Source organism: Branchiostoma lanceolatum, chromosome 4 (genome assembly GCF_035083965.1).
Source record: "Branchiostoma lanceolatum isolate klBraLanc5 chromosome 4, klBraLanc5.hap2, whole genome shotgun sequence".
NCBI lineage: Eukaryota > Metazoa > Chordata > Leptocardii > Amphioxiformes > Branchiostomatidae > Branchiostoma > Branchiostoma lanceolatum.
The window spans coordinates 2350208-2372627 of record NC_089725.1 but is presented as its reverse complement, the minus strand read 5'-3'; the positions used below and the strand labels follow the sequence as shown (position 1 = coordinate 2372627).

The 22420-nt window shown below is 43.0% G+C and overlaps 1 long non-coding RNA gene across 1 annotated transcript; it reads left to right on the top strand.

Annotated features, from left to right (window-relative positions):
• The first annotated feature begins 213 nt into the window (after positions 1-213).
• On the top strand, positions 214-2729 carry LOC136432221 (uncharacterized). The gene is made up of 2 exons (XR_010755476.1): positions 214-675; positions 1812-2729. It is a non-coding gene; the product is annotated as an uncharacterized lncRNA (long non-coding RNA).
• Positions 2730-22420: the final 19691 nt, after the last annotated feature.

The following is a 22420-nucleotide window of genomic DNA, read 5'->3' as shown; positions in this document are numbered from 1 at the left end:
ATCTTGCATCTTTCATCCTAAAAGCGCTGACGGAAGATTCCCCCGAAACCTTACTACCTTCAAACAAGGAGGTTATATAGACTATATAACCTCCTTGCTTCAAACAAATGACATGGATCATCGTTAATAATCTACTCCCATTTCAACGACTGATGTTTAGGGCTAGCGCTGCATGTTTGGGAGTCGTCAACACACGTAAGACTTGCCTGTCAATAGCCTCTGTCTTTTAGTTATGCAAAACAAGCCTAACATCTGCGTGGAGGGCAAGGTAGCTGACACTACAGTGGATACTTAGCAGGCAATTTGAGGCTGTAGTCAACGGTTCCCGGGAACGAGCGTTTCGCGATCTTCCACCAGCCATATGGAAGTGGCTTCTGACAGGATGATCCTGTCAGCAGTAGAAAAATCTGCACTGCTGACAGGACGATCCTGTCAGCTGTAACAGATAGAATAGACGGCATAATGTATCTTGTACAAAGGTTCCTCAGTAGCTAGGCAGTAAATCTGTAAATAAGCTATATTTATGACTAAGACACGTGACCAGGCCGTATTCAGAAGCTCATCTGAATAGATTAGTGTTGACCAATAGCAAGACTAGCTATTGACAGCAGCTAGCTCGTTAGCATAAGCCCGCTGATTTGAACTCAGAAGCTGTCCTGTGAGGCTGTGACTAAGGTTAGTAATCACACGTAGATTAGCTTTCTGTATTTAGTTCGTAAAAATACTAGATGGCTGTAGAATATCCCACATTTCAATCTGTAACTCAACCTTCCGTAATCGTAACGCTCTAGATTATTGTGTATCCTCCTGTAGCCCTTAGTAGACTTGGCTTGTATAGTACAGCATATAACCAAGGAGGTTAATTTAACCTCCTTGATATAACACAGAATAAACGCGTGTTAGCTTGTTTTCGGCCCGTTTCTTTGCGTAGCTAGTTAACTTTTCCCGGCTGTTTTTGTGCCGTACGAGTGTTGTTGCTTTTCCAGCTGTGGTACTAGTATAGCGTGGGGTTCGCGTCCGTTTTTTCACACCGCATAATTGATTGGACCTCGCCGACATCGCGGTCGACGATCCGTCTCCGTCCCCTAGTGTCCAGCTGTGCGCCTTAATTCCGGGCCATTGTTTTTTAAAGAAGACCGCTCTCTCGGACGCCTTGACTTGCAAATTGAATATACCATTGTTGTCAGTTTTCTGTGCCCCAATCCATATTCTTTCATTATCGTTAGCTCAAAATCTCGTTTGTGTTTTAGACCTATTCTGTTTTGGACTGTTTTGGCTCCCCGTTTTGTAGTTCCCATTTCTGTTCGGCTCTTTTTTTTTGTACAATCATGGCGGCCGCCAAAACCAAGGAGGTTAAAAAAATTATTTTTAACCTCCTTGCCAAAACTAATGCCCCGAAGATTGGTTTCCGTAATTTTGATAATGATAGAGGCTGCATTGTCCTTCTAGCCTCTACCAGGCTCCGTCCTATCGTTGGGAAAATAGTAGAAATCAGTCGAGGTACTCCGCTATACAGGGTAGGTCCGCTATACAGTAAAGTTCCATTTCGATGGAACCCTATTTCTTTCAATTAGAATGGTAAAGTAATATGTATCTCGGTTTCTTTGCACTAGAGGATCAATAGACCAATTTTAATGACACAAACAATCCGTCATGGGGGGGGGGGGGTAAACACAAAATTCCACTACATCGTGCACCTATGATGAAATTGGTTTGTGTCGTTCAAAATCGTTTATTGCAGTGTAGCCCTGTCCAGATGCCCGCCATGTTTAATAATAAGATTTTTTTCTGTACCCACTCTGCTGTTCAAGCCCCGAGTTCGGGTGGCAGGGGACGTCTTGGACAGAGAAGAATATGACTACCTGAAGTCATCCGGACATCTTTACATGTCCGATGAAGTCAGCGATGAGGATGGCAAGTCATCGGTGTGGGTCCAGCCACCCGCCTGGCGGGCGGACAAGTTAACGGACATAACGCGAAGGTTCCAGGCGGTCCTAGACCAGAATAGGAGAGACAGACGCCTGCCCTTCTCCAACAAAGAGAGAAAGCAAGGGGAGGAGTTTACAGACAGATGTCCACCATCCAGCAGGGCTGCACAGCCACTAAGGCTGTGGCCTTCCAGGAAGAGGAAGGCGCGGAGGGAGAGGAAGGCGCGGAGGGAGAGGAACGCGCAGAGGGAGAGGAAGACACGGAGGAAGAGGAAGACAGCGACTGACGCTAGGAGTTGTGATGATGAATGCTGACTGGTTTATACAACTTATAAAACACACCACATGGCAGCCCTAAAGCTGAATTGGTAGGCTTGTTGACAACAATAAAAGAAGCACATACTTCATCATCAAAACGTCACATTCCACTATTTACTATCGCTGCTTAGCAAGTTGACCATATAGTACGAAGATATGACTTTTTGTATATCTCACAGTGTTGGCTTTAAAAGTTTGTTGTAGTCGGTTTTTACTATCACAGTTTAGCAAGTTGACCCGTAGTACTAGTACGTAGATAAGACTTTTTGTATATCTCACAGTGTTGGCATTAAATGTTTGTTGTAGTCGGTTACTCGAGCGAGTCTTTCTGCCGGATACCATCTCACGGCACAGTGGGAACCAGTCCCTGAAGGTCGGGGATCTCGATCAGTAGAGAGTGTGCAAAGTTTCTGCATAGTTCCTCACGTCTTTGTGATAGTGGTGTTAGTGAGAGTTCTCCAATACAACTTGTATTTGATGATACTTCTGTTTTGCACTCGTGTATTTATTTGCCTATTTCTTTGGTGTGGTACTTCTGTTATACTTAGTTCGTGCAGTATATTATTTTATGTGTAAAGAGTTAGGAATTCAAAACGTATTATAATGTATGAGGATTATTTTCTCTCCCAAATAGTCCAAAAAATGTAACGCCTACTAGAGTTTCTGAAAGGAGTAGTGTTACGGTCCGATTCTTGGTTCCAAATATCCTCAGTTGTATGTAAACCTTCCGGAGCGTAACAGCTTCGAACGCGCGGTCAGAAGCTATGGCATATTCCTAACGTATTTTGTCTTAAATGAGTCTGAAACTGGAAGTCCGGATATTATGAAGAGTATTGTGGTCCCGTTCTTGACTACGGAAATCATCCGAAAACGTAAGGAAGTTGAGTCGTGTTTTTGTCCGGATTTATCCTAAAGCATTACCAATTCGGACGTATACGTACCTAAAAATATCCGGACATCACCATCTTTCGGGCGTTACTATGAATCCGGATATGAGGGGTAGTGTTACGGCCCGATTCTTGGTCCCGAATATCCTTAGTATATGCAATTTCCCGGTGTGTAACAGCTCCGAACGCGGTCCGAAATTATGGCATATTCGGAACGTGTTTTGTCTTAAATGAGTCCGAAAATGTCCCAGTACTGGAAATCCGGATATGAGAAATAGTATTATGTTCCCATTCTGGATTCCGAATATTTTCAGCATTTGCTATCTTTCCGGAGGGTTATTCCTCCGAACTGGGTCCGAAATTATGACATATTCGGAACGTGTTTTGTCTTAAATGAGTCCGAAAATGTCCCATTACTGGAAATCCGGATGTGAGAAATAGTATTATGTTCCCATTCTGGACTTGAATATTTTCAGCATTTGCTATCTTTCCGGAGGGTTATTCCTCCGAACTGGGTCCGAAATTATGACATATTCGGAACGTGTTTTGTCTTAAATGAGTCCGAAAATGTCCCATTACTGGAAATCCGGATATGAGAAATAGTAAAATGTTCCCATTCTGGACTTGAATATTATCCAAACACGTAGGGGCGTATCGTCCGGATATTGCCCGGATATGTCCGAAAACGTTCCCAGTCCGGACGTATACAAACTTTGAAATGTCCGGAAATAACCCCCTTTCGCATAGTGTTAGCCAACGACACCCACCTGATTCTAGTCTGGATGCCAGACTGTTTCCAGGGCCTACACACAGGCCAGCTCCTCGGCTCTAGTGCCACATGCACACAATGAATTTTTTTACCACAGCCACCCCTGAGTTAGACCGCGCGGGCTGGTCGGCTGTTGGTCATCGTATCAAAATGGAAGCCTCGGGCGTGTCTCTGACAGATGTACTATTCAAAAGGCGACATCGTTCCAGAAGAATAGGGATGAAACATTTTACTGATATAGATTGACAACGCAGTACATACTGTAAGAATGGGCAAAATTCGCGGGAATCTAACTTAGCGGAGGGAGAAAATGGAGTGTTGCGGTGGTTTTGATTTTGCGGTTGAAACTGCACCATGCAGGGTTTTTACTGTAAAATGGGAAATTTTCACGATGGTCTTTAAGTTCGTGTTGAAGAGGTCAACACGTAATCGCGAAAACCACGAAGATAAAACCACCACAAATATTTCCTCCGTGAACAGTATCTCTTGTGCCACGAGTACTAACTTGTTACCACTTGTTGCCACCCATTTCAGCACCAAGGACAGTTCCGTAGTGGCTCACCAGGGCAAGATGACATATTAGGGTACCCACGGCACAAAAGCCTTCACTTAGTTGCAGTGCACCCCTCCCAGTGTTGAGTTAACGTTGGTACGTGCCTTGGCGTGGTAGCGTGTTAATCTGGACATGTAGGATGTTTGCAAATGATGCACTGCGAGGGGCTAGAATCAGCATTCCAATTTTCACCATCGACCTTTGCATCATTGTAACCTCTATATAAATGGCATGTTTCGTATCTCAGTATCAATCTTGACTTCTCTGTGGGAGTGGAGGTTTTACTGTACTCTTTTACATCTAGCCTCCCCCACAAAAAAAGAAGACACGCTACAGAGGCTTAGGTTAGCCAAGGAGGTGATCAATCAGACGCGGTACCCGTGACAGCACCGTCTTCCATGTAAATCCTGCGTGCCTGATTACTTACTTGATGCTTTGGGGAGGGTTTACTTTGCGGCAGAGGTGAACAAACACCACACGAAGCACTGGATGATGACTTTTCAGCACCCCCGCTGGATAACACCACTGTGCGAGCCGATATCTTGCCGACAAGAGAAGATATGCTTCAGAAAGCCTCAGTCATCGTTTCTTCTCTAGAGTTGATCAATCACGGCAGTTTGTAACAGCGGGATTTAAAGTACATATGTCAGAGTTGATAAGACTGATCATCATTTCATTTGGAAGATAATTTCACGGGCGGACTAAATGTTTAAGAAGGCCGTGAGAATCGGTCCACCCGTGAGAAGTGGTCCCTCACAATTTTTCCAATGGAGTGACTTAAGTTATTACAATCAGTCTTGGCATATGTACATGAGTGTTAGAAGTAATTAGACAAGGATATTGCGAGATTTGAAGTGGGCGGGCCGTTTTTCAAGACCCCCCTTTCATAATCTTCCAGATGGAGTAGTCTATATGGTATGCGGCAGTGTTTTTAAGGTTTAAGAAACATCCACCTCAGTCGTAATATTGCCATCGGACATGTTTTAGAAGTGGTTAGATAAGGATATTGCGAGGTTTGAAGAGGGCGGACTAACTATCACAGGACTTTTATTTTTCCAAAATAAAACTGGTAGCATAAGAAATGTGCGATAAAACATGCTTTCATGTGCTTAAATCGTTTCTTTTACAGAAAATTTAACAAAACTTTGAAACTTTGATGAAAGAAATGAAGAAACAACGAGTAGCTAGAAAGGCAACATTTAAGGGAGCAAATGCAACATGTTTCGCCCATTTCCCTCCCATGCAAAAAGCGACTGTGGCCTGGAGGCTAACGTTTGTTGTATGTCCGCAATGTTGGTATTTGAATGAATAATTGAATTGAAGACCAGTCAGAAATGGATCTCTCCCAATTTGAAACCCTATGCATGGATGGGCTCTTCCAGGCACCCATATCTCTTCCAGGCACCCATATTCATACTGTAACTGGACCATTAAAAACTACCTTCAACAAAAAAATGGACCTTTTTGATAATCAACCAAGCCCAAAATTGAATTTTTCAAATGTTCCCCTCATACAATAATGGACTCTTCCAGTGGTGTGTGGACCAACACGTGTCATGCAAATTTCAGAATGTAAACAACTAGAATCTTGCCGAAGATCTAGATTTCTTCTGCGGAAGAATTTCCGCAATCCGAAAGTCCAGACAATTTTTCATTACGCAGCGAACAGTTCTTCGAACCAACTTGGGTTTTGCAAAAGTTTCACAAATTTCTGCTAAATGTACCGCAAATTTCTGGTCCGTATTTCGTGACCTGTACTGTAACACTGACACATACCACCCTTTAAAAAAATGTTGCTGAAGAAAGGATACACAACCATCTCCCTCCAAATGTCCCCCCGTTCAATAATTACGCACCAGCTGCACGTACACGGGGCTTGGAGTAACTGACCTTTAGGTCGTGTTGTTCGTTCGTAAATGTTCGAGCTTCTACTTGAGAAATTACAGACAGCCGCCGCGTATCTTCAGCCAAATTACCATTGTGTTGTACAGCCGCTGACGTATTGTTCGTTTATACTGGTACGCTGTAAAAACCCAAAGGGGCGAGTACGCCGCTCCCGGGATTCGAACTCACGCCGATCCCAATCCGCACGCGGCTTGGGAATTCAACGCGCTAACCACCAGGCTAAAAGGTTCGGACCAGTTAGACTGGTCAGTTAGTGGAGGTTGATCCCCACTGTTACACTACTCCCCCTTTTCTTTCAAGACTCGTCCCGAGTCTCCGAGTGCGATATCCCTGTGTGATCTGATCGTTACTCACAGGGCCGGCGTGGGAACCACTGTAAAAACCCAAAGGGGCGAGTACGCCACTCCCGGGATTACAACCCCCGCCAATCCCGATCCGCACGGCTTGGGAAATCAACGCGCCAACCACTAGGCTAAAACGTCCGCACCAGTTAGACTGGTCAGTTAGTGGAGGTTGATCCCCACTGTTACAACGCTATGTAGGCCCTACTCAAGCTATTTTACGCATTTTCAGTGGCAAATTTCTTTTAATACAGCAACCCGCCGCCAGCACGTTGCACATATTTTTGACTGTGTTTGCACCGCCGTGGACGTAGCTTTACCAACTAATACCATCGACACTTCGCCAGTTCAACAAAACACCTCAGTCAGTGTGCACTCGTTCAAACCTTACTGCAGCTGAACGCCATGCAAAGCTACCAGTCTTCGAGGAGGTTGTACATGTAACTACACGTATAAATGCCCCACTCAAACTCTTGCCACGAAATGTTGTTTGCTCCTAAATTTACGTTTCTGACATGTGATGTGAAACAAAAGCTTCAATATTTGATACGGAGTTCTGTGGTCAAAGTTGGGAACAATACAATGCTAATTGGACTCCACGTGGGTACGCCATGTTGTCTTTGTTTACAGCGTGACTCAGGCTTAGACAAATGTGAGTCAAAATCGCACCAAGAGACGCCTCAATGGTCGCTATGAAAAACACCAAGTAGGCAATGCTGGAGTTCTCCTTAATCAACGACTCCGACTCATACGACAATGTTTGTAAGAGGGAAATACTTAGTATTTATACTAGTTAGTTTCGTATTAAAATAGTAAATTATGTTTACTTCAAGTAACGTTAAATGTGAGACCGATAATGCAATATGGCGGTGGCATGACACTGTAAATATATGCAAAAAGGCGACCAACAAAACTTCGCCATCAAGCCGACTATCTGGTACCACAAACAAAACAAGTTGCAGACGATTGTGTGTGGAGAAGTCTTCGGCTTTTTTAAACAAGTGCCAGTGGTTGCGATGAAAATACTATTTTTTTCGGTACAACCAAGGAGGTTTTAAAACCTCCTTGGTACAACGCTACGCCACACATTTTGTTTAATGCGCTATCGATCAGCGCCGATATTCAAAACTTCCCCCGCGGCCCGATAGTGTAGACATGTAACAGGGGTTTACGCAAGGAGGTTGAAAATTCTTAGGTTTCCGTCATTTTTAGCCAAAAACTGTAAACAATTACTCAAAGCAAGGGCCTCCTTGCTCAAGGTAAATTTTCACGCACTTCACAACTCTCTATTGTTATTGTTAATGTTACTGTCAACGTCCCGACACGGGATGTTTCCTAAGGTGGGAAACTTTGGACACTTTGTGTGCACTATTGTGCGCACTGGTGTCCAAACTTGGTGACACAGGGGTAGAAAATTAGTGTACATAGCGAGGAAATGTCAGGTTTCACCATAGTGTCTAAGCTTGCAAACTTGTGGAAATCTTTGTTTCCCGTCTAAAAATACCGCCAGAAAAGTTTTGAACCTTCTCGATTGCACTTAACTTCAGTAGGACACAACAATACATGTAACAACACAAGGATGGGAGCCAGGGAGTCGTGAAGTTGTGTCTGCACCTGTCAGAGAAGTGCCCCTAATCAAATTGACTATTTCAACCAATCAGGTTGAGCTTGATAAATCCGCGCTCTCTCATTGGCTAACCGAATTAGTCCACCTGGCCAGATGAGTAAAGATGTGACCTAAAGGTCAGTGACCCCATACGAGGAAAATAGCCGATGTTCTCCCCAAAATACCCTCTAAAATCGTATTTTGAAGTGTTGTATGCCAAAAGTGCGAATGGGATTCTTTGAATATTTGTTCAATGTACCCCCATAGTAAATTTCAGGTCATTTGGATGTATTTCCAGAGCACAGGAGGCCAAAATGTATCTTTTTGGTCAGAAAAACCTCAATGAAATCACTTTCAAGGTCAATATAAAAAAAAAATTAAAAAATGGTCCAGAAGTATTTACCCACTCTACCTGTATACCAAATTTCAGCTCAGTTGGTCCAGGGACGACGGAGTTGAGTCGATTGGAAGATTTGACAGGAGAAAGAAACATTACGAACACAGTATGTTCCGCCCAACAGTATGTTGGGCTCAACATAAAAACACCGTGTGTGTCGGAAAATACCACCAGAAAAGTTTTGAACCTTCTCAATTGCACTTAACTTCAGTAGGACACAACAATAACAACACAAGGATGGGAGCCAGGGAGTAGTGAAGTTGTGTCTGCACCTGTCAGAGTAGTGCCCCTAATTAAATTGACTATTTAACCAATCAGGTTGAGCTTGATAAATCCGTGTGTATGTTGAAACGCGCTCTCTGATTGGCTGACCGAATTAGTCCACCTGGCCAGTTGAAGGAAGATGTGACCTAAAGGTCAGTGACCCCATATGAGGAAAATAGCCGATCTTCTCCCCAAAATACCAGGCTAAAATATACGTTTTTGGTCAGAAAAACCTCAATAAAATCACTTTCAAGGTCAATATCGAAAAACTAAAAAATGGTCCCAGGGTATTTACCACTCTACCTGTATACCAAATTTCAGCTCAGTTAGTCCAGGGACGACCGAGCTGAGTCGATTACATTACGAACACAGTATGTTGCACCCAACAGTATGTTGGGCTCAACATGATAAAAGAACTAAAACATAATCAGGGAAATCATTCAAGTTTGTGGCAAGTCCTATGGGTTAAGCGTTGTTGCATTTAGTTAGCACAAAAGGTAACGATGAATACTTTCGGAAGTCCCGAGGCGAAAACGAGTGAGAAGAGCGCAAGTGTAACCAAGGAGGTTGGTGTAACGAGGACCAGTACTGAGATATGGGACGGAGACTTGGCGCCCAGGTTTAATGCGTGGCGAAATGTTGCTACAAATACTACGCCATACATGAGGAAATGAACCAGTTGCTATTATAGGATATCTAATTTGATGTGTAACTACATTGTACGGTATCACTCTAATGTACATTTCGTTGTTAGCGCTACTATAAGACAGAAAAGTAGAGCGATACAGTAGCCTTGGTTGGTGCACTTTGTACTTGTGGGCCTTCTTAGTTTTTAGGGCACGCCCCGGACCGATTCTCGCGGCCGGTCCAGAATTTATAGAACACCGGCTATACAGATACAGATGAAAAGGCGAAATGTGGTACACTGTGTAGGATATGTGAAATCACTGGATCACTGTTTTGATAGGTGGAAAGAAAGTTGTAATACTGTGGCAAAGTTGAAACAACCTTTAGCCTTTAACGTCAGTAAGACTCAGCTAAAAGGAAGGCTGTTGGAATACACAGATGTACAAAACGAATGACGTCATGTTGGCTTAACGGTTAGGGTGCCTGACCCAGTACCTAGAGGTCCTGGGTTCGAATCCCCTGACATGCATGACATGTGATATTATGAGTAGAGTTCTCTTCATCTTTTAGCCTAGACTTGATGTACAAAATTTGCGGTTTCGGATACCCATACACATACGCCAAACATTTAATTCTGATTTCGTCCCTTTCCCAGATGGCATCAAGAGACTTGTCAAACATTTTACAGAAAAGAGTTTCTCTAAAGGTCATCATATGTTGAGCCCTTTGTAAAGGCACTTCACGCGACTTTCCTCACTCAGGTATAAAATGGGTACCTGACTTCGGTTGGGGAGGTTAAAGGCAACGGAAGGAGATGGTTGGGCTCCGCCTTCCAATACCGTGCCCTAGACACAGTAGATTCATTTAACAACCCACTACGGCCCCTACGGCCTCTGTGGGACTACCTTATTCGCATGTACCATTACCTTTACTTTTAAAGGTATGAAATACTTACCTTATCAATACCTAAATACTTACCCAGATACCTTTAGAAAACGAAGGATAAACATTAAACAGCAAGCACTTTGTCAGTTCTTCTCAGTTTAGCTGGTCCTTGTCTTCTTAGCAGTTTATATGGGATTCTGGGATATGACAACGAAGTTACACGAAGGTCATCGTGCTGACAATCACGTTTGGAACTTAACTACTAGAGATCGTTCACCTTCAGGAAATCTGAAGCATACAAAACAGGCAAAAGTGCGGGATTTCATTTGACCCCACCTTCTAAGCCTGCGATAAGACGTTGGATCGTTATTGGTGCCAGATGGAATCTTCCTACCTGGCAGTCACTAAGATGGGCGGTAAAAAAGCCCGTTGAGGCCCTCAGCAATCACGCGACGTTGGGCGGTTTTGCGTCATACCCGCAACGGGTAACGACGTCAACGACGTGTGGGATTTGTAACCGGATTACTTCCTACCAACCTCATTATACATCTGCGTGTCACATTGATGAAGAGACAAATGATGTTCCGGGTACTCATCCCCCGTGTTGGAATCTTGTCACATGCACTTGTGCGTAAATCAAGTCCGCATGAGTTCCCTTTGAATTTTTCTATGATAGGACATACGTTGCTTATAAGTATTTTTATCTTCGCCAAGATTTTTCAGGTGCGAGTGTGTCTATCTGTCTGTGTGTTTGCTTGTTTGTTTGTGGACACAATAACTTGAGACTGGCTGGGTGGGTTGTCTTAATTTCGTGTGTTGGTAGGTCTTGATGGGACCTCGCAATTATAATATTTAGGCCCCCCCTAGCGGCTTATTGTGGTACTGCAGTGGGAAGTCACGTTTTGATATCTCGTTGTATATGGATTGATATGGAATATTCTATAACTATTTGGTAGCTCCGATATCTGTGGATGCATTGTAATTTCGCTGGAATAAGCAAAAAATCAATACGGAACTCATACGGACTTGATATAGGCACAAGTGTGCCCCCCCCCCCCGTGTACACTATATGTCAGGCAATAATTTTCTAGCGAACGTCACCGACAATAAGCCAATGACGACCTAGTTGTGGCCTATTAAGACCCCTGGTCTTATGTTAATGTCATAACCTGAAACCAAGCGCAATACAGTTGTCGATTCGACTTTGTTCCGTTACATCTTGATCTATCAGTTTGAAAAGTTAACTTTCATGACCAAAACCCTGTTGTTGAGAGCCCCCCCCCACACCCTATCCCACTGGGGTGGGGGTGGGGGTGGGGGTGGGGGGCTTGGGGTTAGCTGCGACCGCGCTGCGACCGAGCGTTTTGACAGATCGCTCAATGAATTTCATAGGATAGATATTAATCTTTTTACTCTGTGTGTGTGTTTCTGTCATACTTTTACATTCTGCATGATATTCCAATTATGAAGTCAACGATTACACAAATCCAATTTAGGTCGTAGCGAGGTCGCAGCGCGATCGCCGGTCTAGTGGAATTTGGACCCAACTACAACTATGGAAAGACACATTCCTTGTCAGGCTAGCCTGATGTGACTTTATATATAATAAACTGTAAAAACTTGATTTTCAAAAAAAGTACCTATCGTTTGCTGCTATGACGTCATTTCCTGTAAATACATTATTTAAAGTTCAGGTAAAAACATAAGTATAAAATGTAGTACATGCGGAAGAACAAGTCTCTCGACCTTCCGATGACGCAACACAGGAAATGATGTTTTCTTTGACGTCACAGTCTGTCATACCATATCGTGGTGTTTTTGGCGACGCCTCAGGGGCGAGCCAAATTTCTACTATATTGTGTGCAGATTGCAAGAATTCTAGGAATTGTACAGGAATGTGAAAGTCCATGGGACGATAACTCAAGAATGCCTGGATGTATTGTCTTCATATTTTGCAGGTGGGTAGGGCTGTGGGAGACTTTGTAATGATTGGATTTTGGGGCCCCTAGCGACTTTCTATGGTACTGCAGGGGAACTTTCACTTTTCAAATCTCGTCTTCTGAACATTCTATAGTCATGATTTTTAAGTGGTGGATAGCTCTTTGTTAGGAAAATATGTCCTGTAGATTTGGACCCCCTAGCGGCTTTTTTTGGAACTGCAGGAGCTGATTTTGACTCAAACTTTGAAAGAGAATAACGCAAGAAGGGGATGAGGGATCATCATAATTTTTGGTGTGTAGATAGCTTAAGTGATGATTTACATAATCATATGCCAATTATGCAAATCAATATCTGATTTGCATAATTAATGAGGGCAGTTAATAAATTAGCTGAATTCTATTATAGGACCCTCAAACACATGGCATATGTAACTGAGAAAGATAAATATCGATAGATATCAATTATGCAAATTGATACTTAATTTGCATAATTAATGACAAAATACTATAATTCCATAGTGGTAAATGATGGGGATTTCATTTTTGCACCATTTGGAAGTTAAGTAAATGTGGCCACTATTAGACACAAATCTTGCATAGAGGGCCTCATTTACATAATTTATGAGGAAATGGTACGATATCTTTTTTTTGTGAAAACAAGATTTTCGTACATTGGACAACTTGTGTTATTTTGGTAGAGAAGGTGATCGACTGATATAATTTATACAAGGTCCTTATTTGCATGTGGGCTAAAAACGAAAACGTTAACAGAGACCACCGTCGCCATGGCAACATCTTTTTATGTTGCCAATCTTGTTGTTCTTCTTGAGAATTTTTCCAGGAAAGCGTCACACTAGCCTTCCACTTTCTATCATCGACCAAAGAAATGCGTCTTCTCTAAATAAATGTTGAACGTTTATTGGCTGATATGTGGAAGGCGGCGAGTGGAGTAGACACCTGAGGCAGCAAGGATTTGTATAAACCGTATCAAATCTTGAATGACGCACTCCACGCGCCTGTACCATCTGGTATTACTCAAAACAGGATTACAGAACCTATGGCGAGTAGAAAACGTGGCCTTTCTGGGTCGACTCAGATCAAAAGGAAGTTTGGAGTTTACATAACATGTTATATAAGGCCATAACGTGTAAACGGTATGGGTGACATCAGCGCGCCGATTGTTTAAAAAAAAACGCTACTGTCATTTTGTGCACTTGAATACAGGAATGAAAGACTTGCTGGCTGTGATATTATGTTTTGCAGCTTCAATTCTTATTACAACGTTTATGGTCTTTATTTTGAAAATTTAGTCATGTTATTTTTTACCCATCTTTTTTTTTTCGCGCTTGGATTTGGATGTGGAGAACGTTGTCCATAAAATCTAATTGCTCTAGTCTAACGACAAATGTAATCTAATTTGACAACGTGATCAAAATGTTCAACCTACAGTGGGACAGAAATGGTAGAAACCAATTTCTCGAATTTAAGGGCATTGCAATCAAGCGTTTGTCCAAGACCAACTAAAGGCTTAAAGTTTTGGGTTATAAAATGGCACTTAGAGTGTTCGTTCGTTCAGACCCTTGTAGTGCCTAGTAGCACATACGGCAGTAAGTTTCCCGTGTTGTTTCAGTAGCAGAGTACATTTTACAGGAAGGGGTTGCTAGCCCTTGCCCCTTAACGTGCTCGAGGCAGTTCCTCATGCACGAAGAACGGGTGCAGCCACAACCGAGATGTCCTGTCCCAGAATTAAACCGGGGTCTCCCAGTTCCCAACTAATTGGAAACAGGAGCTCAACTGTGAGGCTGCTACCAGTTGGGCATCCCTCGGCACTTTTTAGTTTGAGTGTAACGTTACCCGCTGTAATCTACAAATCGCGGCAGTAGACATAATCTATGAATCAACGTTTTAGACAGAGGTCGAGCTTCAGAAAGGTGATAGCATCTAACGTCAGCTATTAGGAAATGGATTCATCAACGGGTAAACCGACCGGGCTGCCAGGATAAGGTTGAATGTTCCATTATGGGAAGGTTTGGCCGCCACAACAACGATAAGATCCAGACATTCTCACGTCAGCGGTGTGGAGGTCCGTCCCACAACAACTAGCGACAAATTAGTGACAGCTCCATCTAAAAAAACCTTAGGCTGGATGCCAGATGCCATGGTTTACACTAGCCAGCTCGTCGGCTCCGTGACCAACATACCCCCCAAAGAAATTTTACCACAGTCCCCCTGAGTCATGAACTTTTTTCAGGGCCTACAGGGGCCAGCTCCTCGGCCAACATACCCCCAAGGAAATTTTACCACCATCTCCCCTGAGTTTCCAGAGCCTATACAGGCCAGCTCCACGGCTCCAGGGCGACCATGCTCTGTCGTGTCCGGATCCGTGCCCGTCACGATCCGTGCCCATTCAGGCACAGAACGGGATACAGCCCAGTCAGTCCCATACCACAACCTACCATGAGTTGCATAGACCATATGAGGGCATGTCAATGGCCCTGGAGCCGAGAAGCTGGCCTGTTCAGGCCATATAAACTGAAAGTTGGCTGGTACAGGGCACGGATAATATGCATACTCTGCATTCCATTTTGTAACGGTGTAAGCACGGATGTTACCGCCAGCCTTGCACAGACACGATAACGGAAGCTTCTTCAGAACAAGGTCATTTAGTTACACGATAAGCGAGCTTCCACTTTATGAAAAGGTCAATGAAAAAACAAAACACGCAGTTGACTGTGCTGCAGGTATGTCCTATAACCAAAAAAGAAATAGTTAATGTCCTTTGGTACTATCATTCTTGAAATTTTCGCGGTAGTTTTTGTTTGTTTTTTTCGCTTCACGGCGAACTTAAAACCGGTACAGTATGTGCTTGCAGCGCTACTACTAGCACTCCATTTTCTCCCTTCCGCGAGATTGAATCACTGCGACCTTAAAGGCATTTACAGTATCAAATTGCAAAACTGCACCAAAGTCAATAACGGTATGTAGATGACAGCAGTGCACCTAAGATACATACTTACTCGAAAATCTGACGTACTATCTGACGGGCCAAATTATCATGTTAAGCCCTTGGCGGGCTGTCATCTTGACAGGCAGTTTGCCCTACATGATGTTATCTTGTGCGCTGCAGCAGGAATTACACCATTCCGTATCCGGCGAACACTAAAACAACACCTGCGGCGTCGTGCCCTCACGGAATCCGCCTGATTCTTCTTGCCAAAGCGTAAGGCGGTTCATACCAGTCAAAAGCGAAATACATTATATTTTGCTTTTGACTGGTATGAACCGCCATACCAAAACGGCTTTCTCGCTGGACTGTGTCAATTTTGCCTGAAATTGCAATTCTTTCGAAATTTTCTAAGAATTCGCAACTGGCAAAATGGCACAATAAACATACCTTTTTATTCACTGCAAGTCTCTTTCTGATGAATTTTTAATCATTACACACTGGTTTCTGATTCAGTGGCAACACTGATTCAGTGCGATTTCCAATAAACTCATCTTGTATCTAAATTCTAAACTAAGAATAAGCCGTTTACTTTTGCTCATTTGGGCTTGGCAATTGCGTTGCACCTTAATGTTACCGCAAGAGAAAATTGACGGAAATTCGCAACGTTGGCTCAATTTCCTAGCGCATGCATTTGTCACAGTCCAGTAAGGTAAGCGTTTTCTACATTAGACCTACGAACAGAGCAACTCGGCGTTGCATTTCCGAAGTTCTTTAGGAGTCGGATATATGAAAGTATTTTTCTTGGTGTGGTATTTTCTTAGGTCAAATAAGAACACAAACCATTATTATACCGAATGACTTGTATGGTCTGTATCATGTACTATCAACTTTTCCCTAGTGTCGCTTTCTCAGCTAAGATGAAGAGAAACTTTTTGACACCTTCAATAATTCTATATAATACGTTACGACGCGGTCACATTCGTCCTAGGTCCGACAAGGCTCTAATGCAACCCCTTTTCCGTGAACAGGACTGCTGAATTTTGCAGGACCCATGCACGGCTATCCTAAGAATGCCCTCATTTTTTTTTATCGTACGACGACCGTACGACGAACGGTAATGGTTACACGACGTTCTTAACCATTGGGCACGGCATGACTGGCATGCATTTTGGGGAGACCGATCCTGACTGTCAATCAGAATTATCAGTTCAACCATTGATAGACTAGTAGCAATTAGCAGTTTGACCAATGAGAGACTGGCTGCAGGTCCGTCAAATGTTTACATTTTTATTTTGCATTTCTTCTTCGATTTGACGCAGGGTTTGGGGTAGGTGTTGAGTGACCCTCTACAATACGTGGTTTTCTGTCTCTGTTTCTGGGTAATGTAATTAAGGCCAACAGGATCACTGGGAGTCTACCTCTGACGCACACACCTGGAGATGATGACGTCACCAGTGTCCCTGACCCTCACGGAAACTGCCCGGTTCCTACAAGATCCTATTACCAAACTGTGCACCAGTAAACCTAAAAAATCTCATAATCGTGTTTTTACCTTAATGACAACGAATCCTGCAATCAGATCGGTCCCACTAAATTGGCTGAAAGGACATCTCGCTGGATAACCATGGGGGATCGTCTCTGCTCCTAGAGACACCTGCGCAACATGTGAAGGCCGTCCAGCCATGCCAATACTAGAATTGAGTTTACTAGAATTTTCATTCGATCGTTTGTTCGTTCGTGCGTTCAGACCCTTGTAGTGCCTAGTGGCACACAGGGCAGCAAGTGTCCTTGCTGTTTTAGTAGCAGGGTGTATTTTTACAGGGAGGATGTGCTAGTCCTTCTCTTTTAACGTACTCGAGTCACCTCCTCGAAACCGGGACTCCTAGTTTACGTCCTTTCCAAAGGTCGACGGGTACAGCCCCAACCGAGATACTTTTCCCAGAATTGAACAGGGGTCTCCCAGCTGCCAACTAATTGGAACCAGGAGCCCAACTTTGAGGCTGCTACAAGTTAAGGTACAGGAATAATACTAGAATGTACCAGTCGTGTACAACTCCTACCTGTAAAAATGGTGAACTGCTACTGAATCAGCAAAGAAATTTGCTGCCCTATGTGTCACTAGGCACTACAAGGGTCTGAACGAACGAACGAACGAACGAACGAACGAACACTGTAAGGCCGGCAGTGTATGTTCCACAGTCCACACTATACCCCCAAAGCAAAGGTACAACTACGTAAGCTGCTGTTTACGGCCATGAAGTCCCTCTCATCCCGGTAAATCTCTGGCAAATCCCTTGTTAAGCATAGCCCCTAGGAAAAACAAACGAGTGAAAATGAACAGAATGTACTGCCCAATCCCAACTGAAATCCAGATACATGTAGTTGAATTCCTTCTCACATCACATGTGTTAACGTTATATCACATAACATAACGTTATTATAATTAACGTTATATAAATACATTGCCCTTGGGCCACACTGGCCACAATAGCAGTAAGCTGGTCCACTGATAGCGGAGTATGTTCAAGTCCCACACTCTCTCTCCTGAACAACAATTAGAAAGAAGGCATAGGACAAAATCAACTGAAAGATCTTTGACGTCATTGACATCGCCCACCCCCATAAGATTGTGGCGCTGGTGATATTTTCATAACATGATTATACCTGCCTGGATATAAACATTAGAACTGCCATACGGAGATGCCAGTTTATATACAAAGGATGATTACAAATAAACTTGCAATGCAAAACGGGAAGGGGGAATTTTGCGTCACTGTTTCGCCGCGGTTTAAATTTTATAATTACGTGCATGGATGTGAAATGTAAGAGGCCGATGATGCTGTTGATGTTATCTAAACACGGGCAGATTCAGAAATGCAGATAAAACAAAATATAAATATGAATAGGTGTTTTACGGTTTTGAGGTACGTGATTATTAAAGCACACATGGTCTTTGACTCATCGAGACTTGAGATTCATCAGCTTATTTTTATGCCCATGGTCATAAAAATATTCATCATTATAAGTTTATCTCATGAACTGTCGTTACCTTTGCCAGGTTCTGTTTTTGGTGACGCCTCAGGGGCGAGCATAATGGTATGTATATTATGTGCAGTTTGCAAGAATTCTAGGAAATGTACAGGAATGTGAAAGTCCACGGGACAATAACTCAACAGTGCTTGGATGGATTGTCTTTGTATTTGGTAGGTAGGTAGGTCTTTGTGACACTTTGAAATGATTGGATTTTGGGCCCCCTAGCAACTTTTTACAACACTGAAGGGGAACTTTCGCTTTTGAAATCTCGTGTTCTGAACATGCTATGGTCATTTTTAGTGGTGGATAGCTCTTTGTTGGGAAAATAGGAACAGTAGATTTGGGCCCCCTAGCAGCTTTTTTTGGAACTGCAGGAGCTGACTTTGTCTAAAACTTTCAAAGAGAATAACGCAAGAGGGGGCTGACGGATCGTCATGATTTTTGGTATGTAGATAGCTTAACGGATGATTTACATAACCATAAACAAATCATGCAAATCAACATCTAATTTGCATAATTAATTAGGAAACTTTATAAATCAGCTGCAGTCCATTATAGGACTCTCAAACACATGACGTATGTAACAGAAAAAAATGATGAATATCGATAGATATCAGTCATTGAAATTAATGCCTAATTTGCATAACTAATGACAAAATACTACAAATCCATAGTGGTAAATGATGGGAATTTCATTCTTGCAACGTTTGGAAGTTAAGTAAATGTGGCCATTACTAGACATAAATCTTGCATAGAAGAAGAAGAACTTTATTGCATGACACAATTGTACATGGTACAAAGTATGGCAAGAATTCATAAACATACATAGCAATCGACTATTACTAACATTTTACATTTTCAGAGAACTCATCTACAACGTGAGTAACAATCGATCTAATAATGTGCATATGAGGGCCTCATTTACACAATTTATGAGGAAATGGTAGACAATATCCTTTTTTGTGAAGACAAGACTTTCATACATTGAACAACATGTGTTATTTGGGCAGAGAAGGTGATCAACTGATATAATTTATGCAAGTGATGTCCTTATTTGTATGTGGGCTAAAAAACGAAAACATTAACAGAGACCACCGTCGCCATGGCAACGTCTTTTTACGTTGCCAATCTAGCTGGGTCTGCTATGGTGGAGTGGCTGTGGATGCCATGTAAGCAACATATCTCGAGAAGTTGTGAATGGATGTTCACAATATACGGTAGATGGGCATGTGTCGGGGAAAGGAAGGGCAAGTTCAATAATTAGCCTTCTAGTGGTTTTCAATGGTACTGCAGCTCAACTGAACAGAACGTCCACACCCCGAATGTCACAATTTCGACAAATTGCGCCTATTCGCGCCATTGTGCCAATTGCAAATTTTTCTGCATTCAAAAACATCGTTGATTGGCGACACTTTACGAATGCCTGGCGCAATTTGGCGCAATCCAGTGAGATACCTGGTTTAACTAAATACTCTCACGATTAAAACCTTCTCTTGGTAGACAGCGCCCTTTCCAGACTGCCAAGACTTCCCCGCTCCTTGGCTTGCCTTGATATAGCTTATTTACACTTCTTAAGATGTGTTGTTACGACTGGGTACAGAAGTGGGGCTCGGGGTGACGTCAGAATCAGACGATCCCATACCAGGGATAACAGCGGCAGCCGTGTGACGCGTGCTCTGGGCCCGAGCGGGAAGATTAAGCGCCAGTTTTTTGTGACAGGGTCCGGATGTTTTGCCGCTAGCGGGCTTCCTCTACGTTTACGCGAGTGTGACGTATTAGGTAGGTTCATTGTGACCGTCCACTAACTATGAGAAGTTTCTAAATATTGAAACAAGGGCTATCTACCATCCAAACATCGTGACCATAGCTTGCCCAGAACACCAGATACGAAAACCGCAAGATCCCCTGCAGTACCAGGGTCACACACCAGGGTTACAAAAAATGTCCTTGACCTTTGTCTTTCATCACCTACCCGCATCTCAGATTTCATTACAATCAATCCATGCATCCAGAGCTCGAGGTTCTTAATTTATGGCCATGGTGACCACAAATATCCGGAAACACAAAAACACAAGCAAACACACAGGCAGACACACAGAAACAATATCTCCATTTTTACCTCCATAGAAAATGGAGATAAATCTGTGTGTGTGTGTGTGTGTGTGTGTGTGTGTGTGTGTGTGTTTGTTTGTGTATCCGCATTTTTGTAGTCTGCATAACTCAAGAACCGCTGGATGGATTACAATGATATTTGGTATGTGGGTAGGTGTTGGTAAGAACAAGGTCAAGGTCGCCTGGTATGTGACCTTGGTACTGCAGCAGAACTTCCGTTTTTTAATCTTTTGAATTGGACGTACTATGCTCTTTATTTTTTGGTGGCAGATAGCTTGTTCATGGAGGTAGTTTTCGCCAAGCCTGGGTACCAGCTGCAGATTGCTCCCAGGGCCTACACAGGCCAGCTCCTCGGCCACAGGGCCAACATACCCCCAAGAAAATGTTCTCACGGCCTCCATATTTAGACCCTGAGGAACAACTTACGATGGTTATGGTAAAATTTCCATGCGGATATGTTGGCCTTGGAGCTGAGGAGCTGGTAGTGTAGGACCTGGAAACGATGTACACCCATTTCCGAATAGAAACTTGCAGAAGCTACATGATTGTGATCCTCGTTGTTGTTCACCTTGTATTGCCTTGCTGTCTCAGTAGCAGGGTATATTTTTGCATGGATGGGTTGTTGGCACTTCCCCTTTAACGTACTCGAACACGGGACTCCCAAATGCCGCTTCCGAAAAGACGTGTGCAGTCCCAACCGAGATGCCCTTCCCGGGATTGAACCGGGGTCATTCAGTTAGCAACTGATTGGAACCAGGAGCTCAACTGTGAGGCTGCTACAAGTTGAGCCTCAGGGACATCCTCATTGTGACCTTTACAGTATTTGAAAAAGACAAAACAAAAAGCTTACTCAAACTGATCATCTTCGAGATAGTTTGCATTCAGTCTGTTTTCAAAAAGTTTTCTTTTAACAATTTCCATGACGTTACCGCCGACGCCTTTCCGTTTCATGATATCGAAGTGTTGAAAATGTCAATCTCCCACTGCACACACAGCTAGTGGTCACAGGCGCCGATTCACCAAGTTATGTAACGTTTCTGAAAGAAGATACCCTACAACGTTTAACTTGGATGAACAACTAGAAACAAGGGACCATGTAATTGGTTCTTAAGTTTCGTATACCTTTTCCACTCACGTCACATATGACATTTCGAAGTTCTACATTATTGGCAATTTGAGACGCCGGGGGTTTGAGGGAGTGGGCAACTGAGAGCATCCGGCAGGAACTGTACGCAATTCGATCGATCGGGCACTTCTGGATCGTTCTTCATTCTTTGATCCGACATTTCCAGCAGTCTGGCTCCAAAAATGAATAAGACTGAAATTCTTTTCAAGACACAGACAGTTTTCTTTTCCATATTCTAGCTGGACTTCCAAGACCTCATACCTTTGGGAAGCGGGGTTCACCTTTTCGAGTGACGTATCATGAATGTTTCTCATTGATGATGCAAATGATAATACATATATATATTGGTAATCTTTTCTACCCAAACAAGTTATACGACAAATTGTTCAATGTATGAGAGTCTTATCTTAGCAAATTTTGGTCTTTTTGATACGTGTAAATACTACAATGCTATTACGTTGATGGTATGATAGGGGAATACATCATTCAACTAGAGTTCCACGACCCCATACCTTCGCCGACTGATGTTTACCTTTATGGGTGACATATCATAAATCGGTTTTCCACTTATTATGCAAATAAGGGCATCATTTGCATAAATTATGTCTTCTCTATCCAAATAACAAGCTGTTCAAAGTATAACAGTTTTATCTTAGCAAAGAAGGCTATTGTAGCATTTTCTCATAAATTATGTAAATGAGACCCTCAAACCCGGAAGCTCCGCTGCAGTACCGTAGCAAGCTGCTAGGAGGCTCAAAATCTAATCATTTCTAGGTCTCAAG